The following is a 23,470-nucleotide window of genomic DNA, read 5'->3' on the forward strand; positions in this document are numbered from 1 at the left end:
GCATCAAGTGACAAGTTGCAGGTGGTTGTAAAACCCACACGTGAAGCTGTCAACAACCTCCAGGAACACATTATCAATCTTAATGTCACCTAATATCGAACCAATGGAATCATGCTCTGAAGAAAGCAGTGTTGTAAATATAATGGAAAATAGCCATATATTGGACTGGTTAAGCATTTCCTTGCCATTGAGTTCATTCCTGATTCCCACAATGGGATTGGAAGATTTTACACATTTTTCCCAAGGTACACATTAGATGTGGGTTACATGATGATGGAGCAGAATTTTGTTAGAAAATAAACTAGATCTCCCAATATGCTTTTAATCGCAAAGGGGGAAAGCAGATTTAACCAGGAAACCGGCTTTTGGTTTCTAAGGATGACAGTTGGCTTTATATTTATTATGGCAAAATTGATAACTGTGAAGAATGCTACTTAACATAATAAATTAAGAATATTGCTTCCAAGCCAGGCTAATCATGTAGGTCAAGTACAAATGAAAGCCTTGGAAAAGACAGCAACATTTATCCAATCAAACGTACCCCAGAAACAGGAGTCCTGAGATTGAAGCCTATCATGTGATACATTCATAAGAAGCACTTGTAACTATAATAGGTCCTTCGTGATTTGCAGCTTCTTCACTTTTTGCTTTGAAGAGCAAGGCGACAGATACTTTGTGCTCATGGTCCCACAGACAACACAAATGGCCAATTAATCAAACTTCATTAAGGGTTAACTAATGTCTCCTTCCTCTTCTTCAGATGGTGTCAGGGGATCTATTTTTAGTCTGCTCAAGCAGATTGATGGGTTTAACACACGAGCTGTGGTTAAGTAAGTTTTGGAAATAAATAGGAGAGAGGAGACAAATCTTTTCCTGAGACCTGAGGCTTTGATTTAATTGTTGCTAGAGTAGATGGGATGGTGAACTCTCTGTCAAAAATGGGCTTGCAGTAAGAATGCTGGAATCATTTTGAGAACCAGGCCATGTGGAAGTAGAGTATGTGGCCATTAGAATGACCAAGTAAGCCCATGTTCTCGCTACCTCAACACCTTTCCAGATTCAGGCAGTACAATGTCAGGCTACACCATGAACATCTGGCCAGCCACAGGTCATGGTGCAGGAGGCTGGGGATTATAGAGAGCAGGGCATACCTTCCTGATGGCCTTACAAAAATGATTCAAAATTTTCATCCATTTGTGCCAACAAAATAGATCAGAGATTACATGAGACAGGGTCTGGCAACTTTGTCAGTATGTCACGTGATTATTATGCTATGTTCAAACGTTTTGCTTACTGAGTGCATTTCATTCTTAAGGACATGGTGAATAGTCCTGAACATGCCTGGTATGTAGGCCGTGGCGATAAAGAAAAGTCGTCATGGTTTACATAATGCTTCTATATATTTAATCACAAACCTATAGGGTTTATAACGTATATGGCGTTTACATATTTTGAAATGGCAATCAGTGTCTGACCAACATCAGAGGACGCACTCTGCATATGGAAGCGTCCTACCTCCCAAAACAACCAGGGCCGTCCCAAAACACAGGTGGTATGGCAGTATCCAAAGACCATTAAAAATCCAGACATCATTTGTTGGCATCACCCACCATACTTTCAGCAAGTTTAGATCAAGTCTTTGATATGTACACTACCGAAATAATATTGGAATTGGAATTGGTTTATTATTGTCACATGTACTATGGTACAGTGAAAAACTTGTCTTGCATACTGTTCACACAGATCATTTCATTACACAGTGCATTGAGGTAGTACAAGGTAAAACAATAACAGAATGCAGAATGAAGTGTAACAGCTACAGAGAAAGTGCAATGCAGGTTGACAATCAGGTCCAAGGTCATAAAGAGGGAGATTATGAGGTCAAGAGTCCATCTTATCGTACTAGGGAACCATTCAATAGTCTTATAACAATGGGATAGAAGCAGTCCTTGAGCCTGGTGGTACCTGCTTTCAGGCTTTTGTATCTCCTCCCCAATGGGAGAGGCGAGAAGAGAGAATGTCCGGGGTAAGTGGGGTCTTTGATTATGCTGGCTGCTTTACCGAGACAGCGAGAAGTATGGGCAGAGTCCATGGAGGAGAGACTGGTTTCTGTGATGTGCTGGGCTGTGGCCACAACTGTCTTCAGTTTCTTGTGGTCACAGGCAGAGCAGTTGCCATACCAAGCTGTACCATACCAAGATGATGCATCCGGGTAGGATGTTTTCTATGGTACATTGATAAAAATTGATGATGGTCAGCAGGGACATGCCAAATTTCTTTAGCCTCCTGAGGAAGTAGAGGCGCTGGTGAGCTTTCTTGGCTATGGCGTCTGCATGGTTGGACCAGGACAGGCTATTGGTGATATTCATTCCTAGAAACTTGAACCTCTCAACCCTCTTGACCTCAACACCCTTGATGTAGACAGGAGCATGTGCACCACCCCTCTTCCTGAAGTCAATGACCAGCTCTTTTGTTTTGCTGACATTGAGGGGAAGGTTGTTGTCATGACACCATGTCACTAAGCTCTCTATCTCCTTCCTATACTCCGACATCGTTATTTGAGATATGGCCGACTATGGTGGTATCATCTGCAAACTTGTAGATGGAATTAGAGCAGAATCTGGCCACACAGTTATGAGTATAAAGGGAGTAGAGCAGGGGGCTGAGGACGCAGCCTTGTGGGGCACCAGTGTTGTGAATATTCGTGCCGGAGGTGTTGCTGCCTGTCCTTACTGATTGTGGTCTGTTGGTCAGGAGATCAAGGATCCAGTTGCAAAAGGAGGTGTTGAGTCCCAGGTCTTGGATTTTGGTGATGAGTTTGCTTGGAATTATAGGATTGAAGGCAGAGCTGCAGTCAATAAACAATTGTCTAATGTAGGTGTCTTTACTGTCCAGATGCTCCAGAGCTGAGTGTAGGGCTGGGGAGATGGCGTCCGCCGTAGACCTGTTTCAATGGTAGGCAAATTGCAGTGGGTCAAGGTTATCTGGGAGGCTGGAGTTGATGCGTGCCATGACCAGCCTCTCAAAGCACTTCATGATAGTGGATGTCAGAGCCACCGGGCAGTAGTCATTGAGGCACGATACCTTGTTTTTTAGGTACCGGATTGATAGTGGTCTTCTTATTACAGTGTACAATAAAACCATACTTGAGATCTAACAATAGGTAACAAAGCCTGTGCATTGGTGAAAAATGGTTGCTTTACAAAAAGCTAGTATTGAAAATGTCTGTGCATTTTCCAGGAACTCAGTGGCTGCAATTTAGCAACAACGTGGTCATAGATTCATAGAGTGATACCGCATAATAACAGTCCCATTTTATACTAATCTTATTTTATTCTCCCCACATTCTCCCCCAACCTGCATGTCTTTGGAATGTGGGAGGGACCTGGAGTTTCTGAAGGAAACCTCTGTGGGCGTAGGGAAAATGTGGAAACCCAACACAAGACAGCATCGGAAGTCAGGATTGAACCTAGGATCCCGGAGGTGTGAAGCAGTGGCTCTATTACCTGCACCACTGTGCCCCCATACCAGAAGGATGCAAGAAAGATACTGAATGTAATGGGTCATGTGCAGACAGCATGATATTGTACTTCCTCCAATTTGAGAGAAGCATCATTCGAGTTAGCACGCAGGTACAGCAAGTAATTAGGAAAGCAAGTCGCACACTGGCCTTTATTGTAAAAGGGATGGAGTATAATAGTAGAGAAATTTTGTTGCATTTGCATGGGACATTGGTCAGACCAGACCTTGAGTATTGCATATAGTTTTGGATATTTTACTTAAGGATGGTTACACTGGCCTTGGAGATAGTGCATTGAAAATTTATTCAAGATATTCCAGATATTTTCTATGAACAATTGGACATAATCTCTTTGGAGTTAAGAAGAATGGGAGGTGATATTACTGAAACATACAAGATCCTGAGGGAACTTGACAGGGTAGATTCTGAGAGGATGTTTTCTTTCATGGGAGAGTCTAGAACTAGGGGCCACAGTCTCAAAAAAAAGGGCATCTGCTGAGGACTGAGATGAGGAGGAATTTCTTCTCTCCGAGGCCTGTGAGTCTTTGGGATTTTCTATCCCAAGGAGGACTGTGGAAGTTGTGTCAGTAGGTTTACTCCAGGCTGATACACATCAATCTTTGAACCAAAGGGAGGTAAGTGGAGTTGAAGCCAAGGTCAGATTAGTCATGATCTTATTGAATGGCAGAGTGTGTTCAAGGGGCCTTATGACTAACTCCTTCCTCTGTTTCATATGTTCTTAAACTACACAGAAGTGGAAACAAACTGAGAAATGTTGCTTCCATACCCAAAATGCATACAGGTAAAAATTTCCGCCACATTATTGTAACATGATGCTTAACATTGTCGATTCATGGTTGTATGGTCTGCATTTAATTTGCATGGCCTGTATCATTTCCAATCCATTGTCACAATGACACATCTTGAGTCACCTCCACCACAGGGAAACACAGCAAGACCTCAATAGGAATTCAGCAATTCCGCCATGGTAACACCTGAGATACAGGCATCCCCCTGTAAATCATAAGCACTGCATCACAGCTCCAAGCAACATCTGTCCATACAGTTGGGGGCAATGCCATTATGCCAATGGCTCCCTAGAGACATTGATAACTATAAGACCATAAGATATAGGAGGAGGATTAGGCCATTAGGCCCATCAAGTCTGCTCCACCATTCAATCATGGCTGATTTTTTTCCTCTCAACCCCATTCTCTCAATTTCTCCCTGTAACCCTTAACCCCCTTACCAATCAAGAACTTTTTAATCTCTTCCTTAAATATACCCAAAGACTTGGCCTCCACAGCCCTCTGTGGCAATGAATGCCACAGATTCACCACCTTTTGGCTGAAGAAATTCCTCCTCATCTCAGTTCTAGAGGGACCCTGTATTCTGAAGCTGTGCCCTCAGATCCTAGACCCTCCTACTAATATCCATCCTCTCCACTTCCATTCTATCCAGGCCTTTCAGTAATCAGTAGGTTTCAATGAGATCCCCCCTCATCCTTCTGAACTCCGTCGAGTACAGGCCCAGAGCCATCGAATGCTCCTCATACATTAAGCCTTTCATTCTGGGGATCATTCTTGTGATCCTCCTCTGGACCCTCTCCAGAGCCAGCACATCTTTCCTTTGATACAGGGCCCAAAATTGCTCACAATATTCAAAATGCGGTCTGACCAACACCTCATAAAGCCTCAGCAGTGTATGCTTCTTTTATATTCTAGTCTTCTTGAAATGAATGTTAACATCTCACTTTCTTACTACCAACTCAACTATGCCGTGCCTTGTGTCCATAACCTTCAATTTCTTAAATAATCACCTAGTAAACCAAAAATATTTATAAAAATACCACAGCCATTATTTAATAAGATTCTAAAATTCACAATGGAGACACTTTTAAAAATAAGTATCAGGAAAATTGTAGGAATACTCCGGAGAAAGGGGAAGAGAATTAACATTGGATGGACTTGAAGTGAACTGGACAGGAAGAGAGATTAACTGAGAGAAGGAATGATGGGAGAAGGCAAGAGTCAAGTGGTAATGGGACACAAAACAAAAGATGGCCCTTGAGGAGATGCAAATGGGAATGGAAGAATTATTACATGCTCCTGCTGTCCGAAGAATGTAATGGATCGTTAGATTTGGCACTCAGTTGTATTTGAACAGATTAAAGTCTCTGCTGTACTGACTGTGGCTTTCAGGTTTTGGTTTCAGCTGTTCATTGAGTCCCCAAATTGTTATCAAAAAAGCATCTGGAAGTCAGTAAAAGGGAGGTGATAGTAAACTAATTTCACAAGATGACTGGTGACTGGCTCAACATTGATGTCTCTATTTGAACCAGCTGTCTCTAAAGCTCTTCAATATTCTGTCAATGATGGGAGGGGGCCACATCTCACAGTCGAGACTTCACACATCTACCAAGATGAATAATGATTCAGGTCATTCCTCTCCAGATACGCAAGAAGTTTTTGAAGCAGGTGCCTTTCTCAATGCTACTTTTAATACTCCTTTTGCACCTCTGCTTCTTAGAATGGTGGTCAAGGTTTGAGGTTTGAGTTTGGTATTGGTATTGGCATTGGTATTGGTTTATTATTGTCACTTGTACTGAGGTACAGTGAAAAACTTGTCTTGCATACCATTCATACAGATCAGTTCATTACACAGTGCATTGAGATAGTACAGGGTAAAAACAATAACAGAATACAGAGTAAAGTGTCACAGCTACAGGGAAGTGCATTGCAGGTAGACAATAAGATATAAAGTCAAACAAGGTAGGTTGCGAATTACTGTTCATCAGGGATCATTCTGATTCTGATTATCAGCAGAGCAATCCTTCTTCATAACTACCCGAAGGCATTGTGTGCGACTTCCACTTTCTGCAGTCCATTTGAGCCCAATGCTCACACACTTGCATCTTCCATGGGTTGATTGAAGGTAGGATGAGGGTTGGCGAGGTGGAGGGAGTGAGAGGGAGGATGGGGGCACAGTTATGGATGAACAAATCACACTTCCTGTCGGGAGCACCCAGCTGATATCAAAAGCTTGTGAATATTTGGAATTCTCAACTATAGAGAAATGCAGAGGGTAAGTTATTGATTCCCACACTGACCTGCCCATCCTTGGCCTTCTCTACTACCAGGATAAAGGCCAGTATGAAGTGGAGGAACAACACCTTATATTCCGCCTGGGTAGTGTACAACCCCAATGGCAGGAGTATTGAGTTTTCTTATTTTAGGTAACCCCCTGTTTTCCCCCTTCCCCTTCCTGATCCTCTGGTCCTCCCATTTTTTTGTCCCCTTTCTCACACACCCACCAGCACCCCCTCCCTCCACCTATCTTCATCCCCTTCCCCCTCCCAGTTCCATCCACCCACTTCACACACTTCCCCCCCCCCCCCCCCCACCTGCCCTCAATCTGGTTCCAACTGCTGTTCACCTCTCCTTTCTCCTCTAATGGTTCCCATTCTCACTTCCTTTACTGATCAGAATCCAGCTCTGGCAGTGCTTTGTGTCCCTGTTTATCTCCCTCCAGCTGCTGTCTCCTATCTTCACACTCCTTTCCCCCACCTTGCTCCATCATTTTTTTTTCCTTTTTCCCCTCTCTCTATGTCTGCCTCCATCTATCATTCACCTGCCATTGTCTTCCAACTCCATCACTGCTCACTTCCCCTACCTGACACTACCTGCCTGTCATTTTACACCCCTCCTCAATCCACCAATCACCTCGGAATCCTTTCTCTCCCCTTCTCCTCTCCATACCGGCCATCTCGCCTCTCCACTCTCAGTCCTGATGCAGGGGTTCAACCCAAAATGTCAACAATTCCTTTCCTCCCACAGATGCTGCTGAGTTCTTCCGGCAGAATGATTGTTGCTCCAGATTCAAGCATCTGCATTCTCTTGTGTCTCTTAAGTTATTGATTATACTTAGGGCGAAGGTAGACAGAGAAACAAGTTCAGCTAAGGTAGACAGATTCTTGGTTTTAGGGCAATCGAGCACAAGGGAAATCAGGAATAAAGTGGAGTTGATGCCAACAGTCAGATCAGTCATGATCTTATTGAACAATGAGGTACTGTATGCTCAAAAGACTGAGTGACCTTCCCCACTGCTCTTTAGTACATTCTTGCATAATAATCAACTATTGACGAGAGGGGAATGTTCTAAAGGACTTTCTCTCCTCCTTCTGGAACCCTGAGTCTCACGTGTTTGTTCTCTACCTCTCTCAGGAGACGATAGAATTGCCAAGATGTTAGGTGCTGCCTTAGCCACAGTGTTCTGACCACGGATTTAATCTGGCCTTTTCCACCATGTCAGTTTTGTGTCTCCTTGGTTTACAAGAAGCAGCAAACTATTTAACCATCTGTGAACAACTCCACTAGAAATATGGACTGTGCTTGGCTGTAGTAGGCTAAATTCTTGTCCTTAATCCCACATACTGTATGTTATTGGAACCCCTGTATCTGCATTCTTGGAGCCAGTATTTTGTATATAGACAACAGGGAAGAGAATGATAATTTGGAACCAAAATAAAATTCAGTAATTCAGTAGAATTTTTAAAACCCTTATTCAAAATCATATTTCACTTCATGAAAGCCATTAATAATTTAGAATTAATCCAAGAGGGTCTTCAGCTCAAACATTTATTTAAAAAATTGCAAAGAACATGAAGGATTTCTAGCACACTACCTACCAGATGAACTTACACGGATTGTAGTAAATACTATTTTTGTTCTACCACATCAAAGAGATCAAAGGTAAGCATTGTTTTTCCAATGTAGGGTGAAGCATCTTGAAGCTGCATAACCAAAACAATAGCACCACTCCCTTGAGGAAACAGTACCTTGTAGGTCAGAAGTAGATTATACTGAAATTTCCAATGTTCCAGCATCATTGAAGATGATATGTGACTTTCAAAAATGATCTACTGGATTGTACATGATTAAAGGTTTCCTGTTAATTCAGCAATGGAAATACATTGAAACAGGGCTGCTGCCTTGACAACCAAGGTAAGTTGACTGTAAACTGCTTTGAAGACATGGATAAAATAGCTTAGTGGTTACATTGATTGTATAGCAACTGGAGGCATGGATAATTGATCCAGGGATATAGTTCCAATCCCTCCATGGTAGCTGTGGAATTTAAATTCAAGGTAATTAAATAAATCTAGTATATATAACTAGGATCAATAATGACAACTGTGAAGCAACCAGTTGTGGATCATCAGTGTGAAGAAAATCTGCTATCCTTACTTTTTTTTTTGGCTTATATGTTATTCCAAACCCTTAACGGTCTCCTAAGGGATGAGCAGACGAGGGAGTATTGAAGAGAGTGGTCCAAGCTGAAGGTGGAAAGCGATGGGGAGGAGAAGATGTGGCTAGTGGTGGGATCTCGTAGTAACTGATGGAACTGACGAAGGATGATGTGCTGGTTGCAGAGGGTGGTAAGTTGAAAGGTGAGAACTTGGGGAAGCCTCTTTCTATTCTGTTTGGAGGAAGGTTGGGTGAGAGCAGAAGTCTGAGAAATGGAGGAAATGCTAGAGAGGACTCCATCATCCACAATAAAGGGAAGCCACGATTTTTTTTCAAATAGCTAGTCTCAGAAGAGATAATTAAAATACTACTTAATTGTCATAACAACCTATCCAATTTGCTGATAGCTTTCAGCCATCCTTACCCAAGCAGGCTTATATGTGACTCCAGACCCACCAATCTGGGTGACTTCTAACTGCCTCCACAGTTCAGGGGCAAATAAAGGTGGACAACAAATGCCAATATTGCCAGTGAGGTTTGCATCCTGTTGAACAAATAAATTTTAAAAAAGTATATTGAATTTAAATACCCAATTAGAATGGTAGGATTTGAATTCTTGTCATCAAATCATTAGTATGGACATCAAGATTTATAAATTCAGTAACCAAACCACTTTGCAAATTAAATGTGATGTTGGTTGAGTGAAATGCTGGCTAGGACCCCTTGCATAACTTCATTGCTCTTCGTGGAAGTAATGTCCTGAGATCCATCGCTTTTGCATCGATCCTTGGTCAACATTCTCCCCGTGACTGCATAGGTTTCCACCGGGTGCTCCGGTTTCCTCCCACATTCCAAAGATGTGCGGGTTAGTAGGTTAACATGGGTGTAATTGGGTGGTATGGGCTCCTTGGATCAGAAGGGCCTGTTACCATGCTGTATAAATAAAAAGTAAAAAAAAGATTTAAACTTCTTAACTGAGAGATGAGATCTCAGCACCCAATAGTGTTGGGAAGTATGCAAGGTGCTTTTCCATGGGCACTGATCCAAATATTGGCTTCCTTTTCAATTTAACTGTATGAAATAAAGAACAGAGATGACCTTCTCAAATATACCATTTTCAATAACAGACAACATAACTATGAACATAATTATTGTTACTACCAATGTACAGTTACTGGGTTTCCAAGTTATTATATAAATATAACCAAATTTGATGATGATTGTGAAGTGGTGGGTAGGGTTTTGGTTGGAGATGTATACTTGTGGTTTAACAGTGTAATTCCCTATGAGGCAATTCAATGGAAGATTAGAAAACAAACTCTGATATAAAACAGTGAGTCCAGCATGGTGCTAAATGCAAAGGCCTAGCCACCACCCATTGTGCTATTCTCAGTGTAGACAAAAGTGCCGTGGCTTTGATTCTTCTGTGTAATAAAAGTAAATAAACGTGAAATAGCTCAAGGAAAATTGGTGCCCTGCCAATCACTGGCTTGTATCAACTGACAGGTAAGTCACTGGAGTTTTTAACTCTTCGTTAATTAGGCCTGACATTTGCATCAGTTAAAGAAAGTGTCTGCTCTCTGAGCCACAGAGACTGTGTACTCAAGTAGGAGGAGGAGGGGATCCCCAAACTCCTAGCTTTCATTCACTGAATACGTATGATGTTTGCTCTCCATACACAAGCTCCCTGGCAAATAACAATTTAATTTTAATATTTTCAAACACCCTGCCTCTCTATAATCTCCTCACTACAAACTTTTGAGATACCTCTGCTTCTCTTCATTTCCTAAATTTAATTGCTCCCTTATTAGTAGACGTGGCTAGAGTCATAGAGAGATAGAGCATGGAAACAGGCCCTTCGGCCCACCAAGTCCACACTGACCATCAACCACCCATTTACACTAATCCTATATTGATCCCATGTTTTCTTCTCTCTAGATTCCCATCAACCCTCTCCAGATCCTACCACTCCCCTACACACTACGGGCGATTGACAGTGGCCAATTAACCTACCAACCTGTATGTCTTTGGGATGCAGGAGGAAACTGGGGCATCTGAAGGAAACCTCCCGATCACAGGGAGAATGTGCAAACTCCATACAGACAACACCCGAGGTCAGGATTGAACCCAGGTCTCTGGAGCTGTGAGGCAGCAGCTCTACCAGCTGCGCCACTGTACTGCCCAAGATGCTGCTTCGGCCACTTGGGCTGTAAGCTCCTAGATCTTCCCTCACCACCCATTAAATTTCCCTCCCTCTGCACATTATGCTTCCTTTAAGACACTCCTTAAAACCTAGGGAGATACAAGAGACTGCAGATGCTGGAATTTGGAGCAACAAATAATGCAAGGTCCTGATGCAGGGTTTTAACCTGAAACATCGACAATTCCTTTGCCTTCCACAGATGCTGCTCGACCTGCTGAGTTCCTCCAGCATATTGTTTGTTGTTCCTTAAAACCTACCTTACTTCACAGGGTTTTGGTTATCTTCCCTGATCTGTTTATGTGATGCGGAGTCAAATTTTTGCACGATAAGGCTCCTGTGAAGGAAATTGTGTTATTTAAAAGTGCTAACTAAATGCAAGTTGTGTCATACCACGCAACATCTAGTTTATCTGAGCTCTTTTAGAGATACTGCAGCAATTTCTTTTTCAAATTAAAAGCAGCCAAAAAGTGGTTGAGTGATTAATAGGTCATTAACGTGGAGAGTTGACTTGAAAAAGGACTTTAATTAGAACAATGATTTGGCTTACTTTTCTGCTCCTGAAAAATAAGAAAAGCATAAAAATTAAAGGGTTTGCAAATATATAAATAAACCAAACTAAAACAAAAGAGAAAACACATGAGGCTTGGGGTATTGCAGTGTGAAAATGGTTAAGGGGTGGGAGCTGAATACTACAAAACCTAAAGAATATCATTTTTTCTCTCTTTGTTGGGGCAATTTGACTGTTAAATTGTTTCCAAGCCTCTGTGATAAACTTCAAAAGGTGTATTATGCAGAGTTAAACCCCCTACCCTTGAAAGTCACATTATGTGTTAATCCGTGAAACAAATGGAATCAAGTTGTCTGAAGCTGAATTGTTTCATATCTAATATTGCCAGCTGCATATGTGCGTCTCTGTGTGTGAACTTCTCTTTTCTGTCTCAAGTAATGAGCATGTGCACCTTTACCCTGAGGCCTTCATACACAATTTAGCCAGAAAGCCAAGGCTGATCATGATTTACCTTTTGACATCTCCTGCCTTCAGGCCAAAGGAGACTAATACAGATTTCTGACTCGGAGTTCGCTCTGCAAAAAAAAACCTTTTATTGACTAAATGATAAAGAGGTTTGTAATGATAAATAACAGTCATTTTATTCTGGAATTCCCAGAAAAGATGCAAGCTTTACAGTGTCCAGACAAGCAAAGAAAAAGTATAGGATGGTCCCAGTGGATCAAAATATCGTTTAAGTCTAATTTTCCTCCACAGAAATCGAGGTCACATATTGCGTTAAGATCCTACTATTAATACTGCATAAACACGAAACATAATCGGCATTGTATCCTTCCCAGTAGCATAAAGAGGATTACCAAGCCATGCTCGTGGGCATATCTCTCAAAGCCCACTTCTCAAACGCATTCTTAATGCATTCATGTCTATGCTTCTCTGAAAATTCTGCCAAGTTTGATGGATCATTTAATTGAAAACTTTAAATACAATAATGGATAATTCAGCTCCAGCCAAGCATCACAAACACTTTGTCAAGAATTTGAAACATTTTAAGTGGATAGTACATTTTCCAAAATTAAAACCAAGCAAGACTACATTGTTACATTTTTCCTGCTCATTTGTAGCTTTGGTCAGGTTTAGATGTTTGTGTGGCTTCTTCCCCCATTTCCCGTTAAACATTTTGCTTTATAGGTTTAAAAAAAAGTACCTATGTTCCGTTGCTGTTCTGTGAAGCAAATAAAAATAAAGGCAAATTCTATTTCAGTTTCTGACCAGCTACTAGGATGCAGAAATGAGATTTTCAAAAATAAATCCCAAGCCTCTCTGAAACTGTAGATGTTTACAAATACTCTTTTGTGCATTGGTAGAGGCAGGATCCAATTAAATCTTCAAGGGGTTCTCCACAAAGAATTAATCTCCTTCCCTCCCCAATCCCATCCTGCTTTGGATTCAGGGAAAGAACTTCACTCCACTGGATATCGGGAAACCCAATACTTAAAGTTGTGTTTACATTTGTATCATTGATTATGCTTGTGGTTTACATTGCAGGGGTCTGAACTAGTGTTCAACAAGCATGGTGATGGGGTGGAGGAGAGGGAAGAGGGAGCCCCTTTTGCAATAAAGAAGGTCTGTTCACTTACATGTATTTACAAATAGGCAATCTTTTCAGAGTTGCACATTGCAGCAAATGTACACCATTTATAATCCTTCTTTGGGAAAATTATAAGGCTGATAAAAAGTTTTGTGACTTGGAGGGGGCCTCACTAAATGTATGTGATAAAATATCAAGTTTTATGTCATACTATTTCTAGATTCTATTAAATCTATGCAGCAACATGTAAAAAGTAATAAAATGGATACAGTACCTACCGCCAAATTAACTATGCTTTGGCAAGCTGTACAAAAGGCAAATAAATTCAAAAGCAAACCACAGACAAAAATGTACACTTTAACTTTTGTTCATTTGTTTACAATCTGGTGTGGGACAGTTACCCACTCCAGGGCACTGTCACACAACACGACTGGAATGAACAGAACATACCAGAGTATCAGTTTCGGCAGACAGCTCATCATTCCCGACTTTTAGCCCGTTAGCTTCAAAGGCTGGAAAATAAGACGGGCAAATTATGAAATGCCACAGCCAATATTCCCGGAGGCATAACTGGCATCTGATGCTGGGCACACCAGTTCTGGAAGTAAACTCTCCATCCCTTTCAAATAATAGATGCTCATGTCTCAGCTGTAACCAAGGAAATTGTTAGTTTAATTATATAGTGCTGTGGTGAAAGTGCCCTGGATTATTGTGTCACAGTTTCCTCTCCCTACCTAATAAAGGGTATACACGTGAAAGAGGGAGTACAATAAAGACTCAGCAGATTGATTCCTGGTGTAGGGGAATTGTCCTGTGGTGAGAGATTATGCAGACCGGAACTATATTCTCCAGAGTGCTGGTGGATGTACAAAGGCTTTACAGAGCTTGACAAGGTAAATGCAGGGATGATGCTTCACTCGCTGTGGTGTCTAGAACTAGGGTTCATAGTCTCAGAATAAAGGATGTTTAGGACTGAGATGAGAAGAAATTTCTTCACCCAGAGGGAATTGTCTCTTTGACATTCAGTGCCTGAGAGGGTTATGTGAAGGTTCAGTCACTGCGTATATTCAAGACTAAGGTCAATAGATCGTTGAACATTAAGTGAACCATAGAATATGTAGTTAGTGCAGGAAAGTGGCGTTGAGGTTAAACATCAATCATGGTCTTCTTGAAGGCAGAGTAGGCATGAGGGGCTGAATGGCCTAGTCCTGCTTCTATTTTGTATAGTCTCCTCTTGCTGCCTCGCCAGCTCTTGAAGAATTGTTGTCATCGGTCTTTTCTGCTTTATCGGTAACATTGCAATTATCTTGCAGTGAAGAGTCGTTTCAAATGCAATTCAACTGAAAATCAATAATGATAAACCTGGCTTTAGTCTGTCGAAAGGCATGTCCAGTTCACCACTATTTCAATATATCTCTTTGCAACAGAATTATAAGATCAAACTCTGCATTTTACTTTTAACTGTAATTGTTTCATAGCGTATCAGAATAATAATGAACACCTGGTTGCGAGATCTGCACAGCTATTGCATTTGCAGCAAGCATACTCTTAGCAAATATATTGTTCTGGTCTTGCTGCCCTGCAATAACACCAATTTATGAAACAATTCAGTTCCAAAATTCTTTTCAATTCCCTCCATGGCTTTACCCTTCTTATTTTTGTTGTCACTTCCAGACCTACAACCTGAGCTCCTCCAATTCTTGATTATTCCTGAATCTGTTCACTCCGTTAAAGCCTTAATTTTGAGACGTTTCCAATTAATCAATAATTTAGAGCTGTGGACTCAAAGTCATATAGCACAGAAGCAGGCCCTTTGTTGCTGCTTTGAAATATAATGTAGATGCTGGAATCTGGAGCAAAAAACAGACTGCTGGAGGAACTCAGCGGGTCGAGCAGCATCTGTGGGAGCAAAAGGGATTTTCCATTTTCAGATAACCCACGCCTCCCATGTTCCTTTCTCACTCCTACCAGACCACCTTGGTTCCCTCTCCCTTTTCCACCCACCCCCTCCCCACCCGTTGTCTAGATTCATTACCCTCTCCCACCTGGGACCATCTACTCATCATCCGCGTACCTAGCCACCTGGGTTTCTTCACCCTTGGCCTACTCTTCCTATTCTCCTCCCCCATCTGATCCCATCTGCCCATCGTCCTTCCCTTATCTGGTTCCAGCCTCTACCTGTAGCTTCCTGCTCCCTTCTCCCTTCCCAGCTCCCCCTGCATATTTTTCCCCTCATCTGATTCCAGCATGAAAGTCCAGACATCCAGGCTTGAAAACAGCTGCTTCTCCACTGCTGTCAGACTTCTGAACCAATCACCTCTTTCACATCCCCTTCCTGGTGGTGCTGCCACGTTCTCAGACTCTTAATTCTACCTCTTCCATTTCTTTTTGCACGACTTCAGTTTGCACTACTATGCACCATTCTGTTGTTTTGTGCTTGTCACTGTATTTATTGATGTACTTATTATTACCCTATATACTGTTTACTCTGTGAGCCTCACACAAGCAAAGAATTTCATTGCACCCTGGTGTATATGACAATAAACTTATCTGAATCTGAACCTATCACCCACCAACCTCTGTCCCTAAGCTAACCCCCACTTCCTCCCTCACCTGGCTCCATCTGCCTATCAGCTCTCTGATGGTTCCACCTATCACCTACCAGCCCCTGTCTCACCCCTCCCTCTCACCACTTTATACTGGCTATCTTCCCTCTACTTCCCTGATGCAGGGTCTCAACCCAAATAATCAACCATCCCTCTGCCTCCACAGATGCTACTTGACCCGCTGAGTACCTGCTTGAAATATAACATGCTGATCTTCTGCTTGGGCACCACTCCTTTGCTGAACTTCCCAGCTTCCATTCCTGGCATGGGCTTAATGGGCAGGAGCATCCTCTGCTCTGTTGCCTGTGGTGCCAACTGCCAATAGTGTGCCAGTGGAAGTGGAGCCCAAAGGGGCAGTGTGGACCTCCACTATCTCCCCTGTATTCAGAACAGTAAGCAGATCTTTTAATTGGTTTAATTCAGTTAGTTCCATTATTTTTAAGTCTGTACACTTTCAGTGTTTTAAGTTTTTTTTAAAGAAAATTTAATCTTTTAATTAAAGTTGCATTCCCTTTGATTTAACAAGCTAGCTTTGGCCTTGAAACCACCTTATAAAACTGGCTGCATATTGTATTGCAGAATATTTCTATGAACATAAAAATATTTTCATCTCCAACAGGAACAAATCTAATTACCACCTTATTGGATCTTGCAAATTGGATGCATTTGATGCTTGTTGAACGATCAGGAATAATAACCCGTTACAGACAAACAGAGTTTAATCTAGGAACATTTCATTTGGACAGTTTTTTAAAAAAGCAAAAAACTACCCTGTGTACAGGTTCGGATTCCTTTGTTCAATGCACTTGAAACCCTTTAGGCTTACTCTACGATCAACACCAGCAAAACCTGCATTCCAAGTAAACTCCGGGAAGGAGTGCAAAGAATCACTCAGTGTCAACCTGAAGGCTTGAAGTGTTGACAGTGGGACAAAGGTCAGAGTTACATGGTACACAACCTTCAAGATTGCAGTTCTTGTATTCAAATGTCACCAAGTATTATCCAAAGCAAATGTCCTGTCCTGTCAACATACAGCCCAGCCACCAATATAATGTGCATAGGAGTACTTGTGGATTACAGATGGGCTTACATCACACAGAAGAGGTCAGAGATGATAGAGATTTTTTGTGCTGGTAACTCACTCCGTGAGGGAGCTTAAGGGACATGACTGAGTTGTGGCATCCAAGACTAATTCTGTTGAATATTTTGCAACTTGCAGACAATATCTGCAGGGCTGTCAAAATTGAAATCCTACCACACATGTATGCTCACACAGCATTGTGATATAATGTGTGCTTTTATATTCCACTCCTTATGAAGGAAACATGTTATCTTCATCCAACATCCAATCTCGGTTACCCTGTTGTTATGGAGTGGAAAGCAATACCATGAGAGGGAGCCTTGGGGAATTCCAATCCACCTCCAAGCCTTCTAATAACAGGTTCAAGCAACAATATAGAGGGACCTGGGATCAGGTTAACTGAGACACATCAGCCCAAGCAAACAACACAGCTCCTGCTGAGATGCTGGGAGATGGCTACACCAGCCTAATTGCAGTTGACTCTTAACATTGCATTTACTTCAATAGAAGAACAAGAGGCAACCTTTCTGACTTAGGTCCAGGTTCTCAAGTTTAGGGATGACTAAACATGAATTCCTTGTTGGGAAATGCTATTTATTTTAAAGAGGAGCTGACAGCAATATCCATACCCAACAAGTACCAGAAGATAATCAACTGGATCAGAAGCAAGTTGGATTGTTACATTTGATACTCAATGGCATAACCTCATACATCAATGCCCGAAGATGCCACCATTGACTTGAACTGCCATAGTATTTCCGAAATCTCTCTGGCTTCAAAAGGAGGCTGGAGTATCCTGTGGCAAGAAACTCACCTTCAGACTCTCTGAAGTCTTTCTGCCATCCACAAGTCATGAGTGTGATGGAATCTCCCCACTGGCCTGGATGTGTGAGGCTTCAATAACTCTCAAGAAGCATGACACATCCAAGACAAAGCATGATTGGTAACCCATCTACATTTACTATCACCACCAGTGCACCATGACTACAGTGTATGACCCTTCACAATAGGCAGCAACTTACCAGAGATATTGCGACAACACTTCCCAAACCAATGACCAAGGGCAAAGACAGAAAGCCCATGGGCTCCCCAACCCCTGAGGGCTCCCCTACAACTCGCCTGCTCCCCACAATTGAAATGTATCAGAATATCTTCATGATCACTGGGTATAAATCTTGGAACTCCCTCCCCAGCAGAAGTGTGGGAGCTTCTTCACTAAAAGAACTGCAGTGGATCAAGAAGGCAGCCCACCAGCACCTTCTTGAGGGCAATTGGGGATAGGGAATAAATGCTGGCAAAATCGCAAGCGACATCCACATCCATAAAACTATATATATCTGGACAGTGCATTGCTCAGTGTTACAGACTAGGTTACTATTGGTGAATGACCCTTTAAGATAGAGCACAGTAGTGTGTGTATGTGTGTGTGGCGTGATGACGACAACAGAAGATAAGGATGTAATGACGTTTTTGGAGCAGGCGGTCGGAGTGAGTCAGTGAAGAGAGAGCGAGAGCGAGAGAGACCAGCCTGCTAGTCTCTATCGATGGATGAAAAACAATAACTGTGTCTGTCACTACAATCCAAGTATGGATTTTTGGAATAATCTGGTGGAGTCCACTTTGTCGTTAACCTGTAGAAGGAAACAGATATTTGTGTGGACGGCCACATCTTGGATGCCTTTCAGAGTGGCAGATGCTTCAGAACAAAGCAATGGAGTCCACTTTGTCGTTAACCTGTAGTGGGAAACAGGTATTTGTGTGAACGGCCACGATTCGAGTACCTTTCAGGGTGGCAGATGCTTCAGAACAAAGTGGTGGAGTAGTCACTGCTGAGTAGACACTGAGGTGTCGTATGGGTTCCATCGTGGAACATTTGGATTTCGTAATTATTCTCTATTTTCTCTCTACGTTTTGTCTTCAGTCAACGGTGGCTGTTGAAGAAGCCTTTGCTCACATTTCACCTTACAGCTTGCTGAACTGAACTTTGAGAACTGTTCCTGGACTTGGAGTTTGGGAATTTGCCACACACACACTTCGAGTTTAGTTTTTGGGGTTAATGTTTAAGATCTAACATTTTTACTTCTTACATTCTAACATTTTTACTTTTATTTTTCTTATTATCATAAGTAGTTATTAATAAAGTAGTTTTTAACACTTATACATGACTCAGTGTGTTTCTTTTGTTGCTGGTACATGACATCAGTGTAATTCAGTCTGGTTTATCTCCTTCTTCTCATGAGTTCCCAATGGATAAACTTCACTGGGACACATTGGAACCATATGGTTCCCCTTCTCCCTGGACACCGTATGGCAGGTTCCCAGTCTCACCTTTATCTTTAGATCATTACATGACATTACATTGCATGGTATTTTATATGGGGAGCTGAGAGAGATTGGGGCTTAGGTGACATTTATATGAACTTCCCTGCTCCTAACTGCAGACACAATCCTTCAACTCCAGTTACGAGTGCTGTTAACAGATCAAGAAGCAAATCACCAGGGCTCCCACTTTTAAGAGCCAAATGAGAATAAGGAAGGCTCTTTATTAACAAAAAAAGAGAAAATGCTCAACAAGATCTCAAGTGATGATTTAGACTGGAAAATTATATGCCTTTATACAGCAAGACATTTCCTCCATTTTATTCATCATAGCAGGATTTACCACAACATGTTTTAAATTAAAACAGAGACACAAGAGACTGCAGATGCTAGAATCTGGAGCAAAAAACAAACCGCTGGAGGAACTCAGTGGATCAGGCAGCATCTGGGGGTGGGGGTGGGGGTGGTGGGGTGGGGGGGAGGGAATGGACAGTTGACATTTTGGGACTGGCGAAGGGTCTCAACCTGAAATGTCGACTATCTATTTCCCTCTATGGATGCTACCTGACTCATTGAATTCCTCAGTAGTTTATGCTTTAAATTAAACTCTATGACCCAACCTATTTTATGAATGTTTTCATAAAACTCAATTATTAATTATTGAGTACAACAAGCAGAATGTTTGATACAAATTAGCTACACAGTTAGATAGCATATACCAACAACCTCTTCTCAAACTGTTCTTTCTCTCCATGCCCTGATCTGACCCTTCACTCTAAAAAATGGTGATGGATATATAGTGTAAGTACTTGTTATCAAGGGAGATTAAGATGAAGCCCAATTATTGGCAAGGTGGCACAATGTGTTTAATATCTACTATATTACTGGATATAAATCCCTGTCTGTCGATTCCAATCCATTTGTCATTAATGATTTAACCTGGAATTATCATTAGTTCCTGATTTGTGTTTTGTACTTTCTGACATTTGAATTGCCTATTATTCAAACATAAATAAAGAAGAGGATATTTTCTGTTCAGAAATGAACCAGTAGAATATCTGAATTATGGCTTTAAATTAGGAGTAATCAGCCAAACTTTCAAACATCAAATTCTCTAAGAGAAACAAAATGGCTAAAAACACACCCTTGACTGCCTGTGTAATATACACAAAATAGCAGGGAAATCAGAGGAGCCAAATTTCGGAAGCAGAGTACAATTTTTTTTGCACTATTTATTTATTTTTGTCATTGATAGTAATTTTATGTTATGGCACTGTACTGCTGCTACAGAACAATTTAATGTCATATCAGTCAATGATAATAAATCTGATTCTGATGCACAAATAGTACCAAGTTGCACATTCAGCATGTTAATGAAGGTCAGATTTTACTCCCAAACCATTTTCTTCCTTTTAATTTGCTCTGTCAGCTGAGCTCTAATGATCTGGCAGTGAAGAAAGATAATTTGGAAGTGATTTAGAATGACAGATTTGAATTGAAAAAAAAACATTTAGTAACCCTTGTTGAAGTTGTTCAGTCAGGAGGTGCAAAGAGAACAGTTCAGGTACTACCTTGCTTTTATCTTCTGTGTAAGGAGGAGACAATACTTTGCATCAAGTCCTCACCTGCCTACCTATCACAATCTCCAGCCAAGCTGCCATAATTATTATGCTGGACACTTTCATGTGCTTCTGGATGATACTATCTCAACTAAATTAAAGCCAAAAACTCATTTCACTCCTGTGATCTCCAGCTTTTGTTCTTTTCTGCATTTAGAAGGCTCAAGATCACAATCATTTACCATGAATAGTGTTCCTTCTCACCTCTCCGATTAACAGCACCATGCAATGGGTTCCCTCTCATCTCTTGAGAATAAACTTTGGAATAGAGTGTAGTCGCTGCTTATGTGGCAACCCTATTAACTGATGCACATCTGCTATTTAAAGTTGAAAGAGCTCTTTGCTAACTTTCACCCATCACTGAAGCCGGGCCAATTATAGGATTAAGTTTAGCTGCACTATTGAGGAAACTCCTGACACTGAATTCCATTGTTGGTGAGATTTTAGCTTCATGGAATCATACATATTTGTAGGATTTGTTTCCATCCACTTCCATGGTTTCCTGGGATTCTCATCAATTGCCTCAATGCTGTTCTGTGTCAAGTAAGGTAATCATCCAATGAAAGTCCTATTGGTTTATTTTTTATTATTATTATGACATTAGAGAGGTTGCAGAGGAGATTTACCAGGATGCTGCCTGGATTTGAGAGCATGTCTTATGAGGATAGGTTGAGTGAGCTAAGGCTCACTTTCTCTTTGGAGAGAAGGAGGATGAGAGGCGACTTGGTAGAGGTGTACAAGATGATAAGAGGCATAGAGCGAGTGGACATTCAGAGACTTTTTCCCTGGGCGAAAATGGCTAATATGAGGGGCATAATTTTAAGGTGATTGGAGGAAGGTATAAGGGAGATGTTAGAGAGTGGTGGGTGCATGGAACACACTGCCGCAGAGGTTGTGGAGGCAGATATATTAGGGACATTTAAGAGACTTTTAGATAGCCACATGAATGATAGAGAAATGGAGGGCTATGTGGGAGGGAAGGGTTAGATAGATCTTAGAGCAGGATAAAATGTCCACACAACATTGTGGGTCAAAGAGCCTGTACTGTACTGTGGTGTTCTATGTTCTATCTTCTATATTAAGATATACCGAGATACAGTGGAAAGCCTTTGTTTGTGTGCCATTCAGACAGATAGTGCCATTCATAATTACATCAAGGTAGTAATGAGAAAACAGTGCAGAATTTAGTGTTACAGCTACAAAGAATATTCAGTGCAGGTAGACAAATTAATTGCAATAGCCATGACAAGGTAGATTGAGAAGGCAAGAGTTCATACTTAGCACATTAGAGTTCCGTTCAAGAGCGATAACAGTGCGATAGAAGCTGTCCTTGAGTCTTGTGGTATGTGCTTTCAAGTTTCTGTATCTTCTGCCTGGTGGGAGGCGGGAGAAGAGAAAGTGACTGAGGGGTCCTTGATTATGTCAGCTGCTTTCCCGAAGGAGAGTGAACAAATAGTCTCATTGGTTTCCTAACGACAGAATTTAAAAACATCTTTTAACTCCTGTAGCTCAAGTGAGCTTTGGACTTCTAGCAAGACCCTAATTTTGGCCTTTGGTCTATAATCAGTGGAGCAGTCTTAATGCCCAGTCAGTTGGACAGGTAAATCATTTTGAGACGCAGTGTGAAAAGTGGTCTTAGGGCCCAAAGTAATTGAAATCACAGTCAAGGGCCACTGACAACTCACATTGGACAAAAAAATCACAGATAAATTTATCCAAGCTACCATATAAATGCTACCAAAGGAAGTGGTTGAGGCAGGTACATTTACGAAATTTAAAAAACATTTGGACAGGTACACGGGATAGGAAAGGTTTAGAGGGATGGGGTAAAATATGGGAAAATGGGACTAGCTTAGATAGGCATTTTGGTCGGCATGGATGAGTTGGACCAAAGGGCCTGTTTCTGTGCTGTATGACTCCATGAATCTATATGCATTCTTGGAAAACCATACATAATAAATTAGAAAAATTAGCAAAATCTGCCCAGAAGATTCTGATAGGTTTGTTCCTCTGCCCCTCCCTCATCCCCCCTAAATAATAACCTTGAATATAAATCTTTGACTTGTGAAAACAGGTTATGTGTGTATTTCAAGTATTTTCAACGTTTTTAAAAAAATACATTCTCTGCACATTCGTTCACTGACCTCTCCGTCCTTGGCTGTATACACAGGTCTGATGAAATTCAGTGGAAGACCAAGGAACAGCACCTCATCTTTTTGATAAGCAGCTCACAACTCAAATGCAAGCTCAAGAGTTTCAGGCATCCACTTAATCTGTAGCAGCCCATCAAAGCACTTTGGAAGCATTTTTAACTATGACCATAAAGGCTTTAATCAAACAGTATTAGCTACCTACTGCTGCTAATTTCCCAGCTAACACTAAATTAATCTCACCAATTGATATCGATCTCAGATACGACTCTCATGAGTAAATACTGCTCAGCTGAATTAGTCACAAAAATTTGTAATATCTTATTTATGTTATCAATTAACCTATCTACTAACTTAGTTGCACAATTGCTTTCCACTAACTATGACTTTACAATTCAAAATTTTGAAGAGTGACTTGTTTGATAAATTTAATTTAGCTGGATAAATTAAATGACAGAATTTCAAAGCAGGAGCAGGAACAAAATAATCTAAGGGTTTAAGCACATAAATTTTAAGGTGGCAGAGCATGTATGATATATTTCACTGTTTGAAGAGAAATTCCTCCCCTGATGATGGTCTGTCGAGGCTGATCCTGTCTGCATGAAGCAGGCAAGAACAATGTTAGGGCAA

General features: G+C 41.3%; 1 long non-coding RNA gene across 2 annotated transcripts in view; it reads right to left on the reverse strand.

Moving 5' to 3' along the window:
* Positions 1–11,209: 11,209 nt before the first annotated feature.
* Positions 11,210–23,470, reverse strand: part of LOC127574189 (uncharacterized) — a 30,975-nt gene continuing 18,714 nt past the window's right edge. The window contains exons 2-5 of one of the 2 annotated variants that reach the window (XR_007956886.1): positions 21,968–22,063; positions 13,516–14,405; positions 11,989–12,052; positions 11,210–11,303 (exon numbers count right to left, since the gene is read on the reverse strand). This is a non-coding gene — a long non-coding RNA (uncharacterized LOC127574189). Of the gene's footprint in view, positions 11,304–11,988; positions 12,053–12,178; positions 14,406–21,967; positions 22,064–23,470 lie in introns of those variants that run through there. The other variant, XR_007956885.1, reaches the window with a different exon arrangement.

This window comes from Pristis pectinata, chromosome 9 (assembly GCF_009764475.1).
Source record: "Pristis pectinata isolate sPriPec2 chromosome 9, sPriPec2.1.pri, whole genome shotgun sequence".
NCBI classification, from domain to species: domain Eukaryota; kingdom Metazoa; phylum Chordata; class Chondrichthyes; order Rhinopristiformes; family Pristidae; genus Pristis; species Pristis pectinata.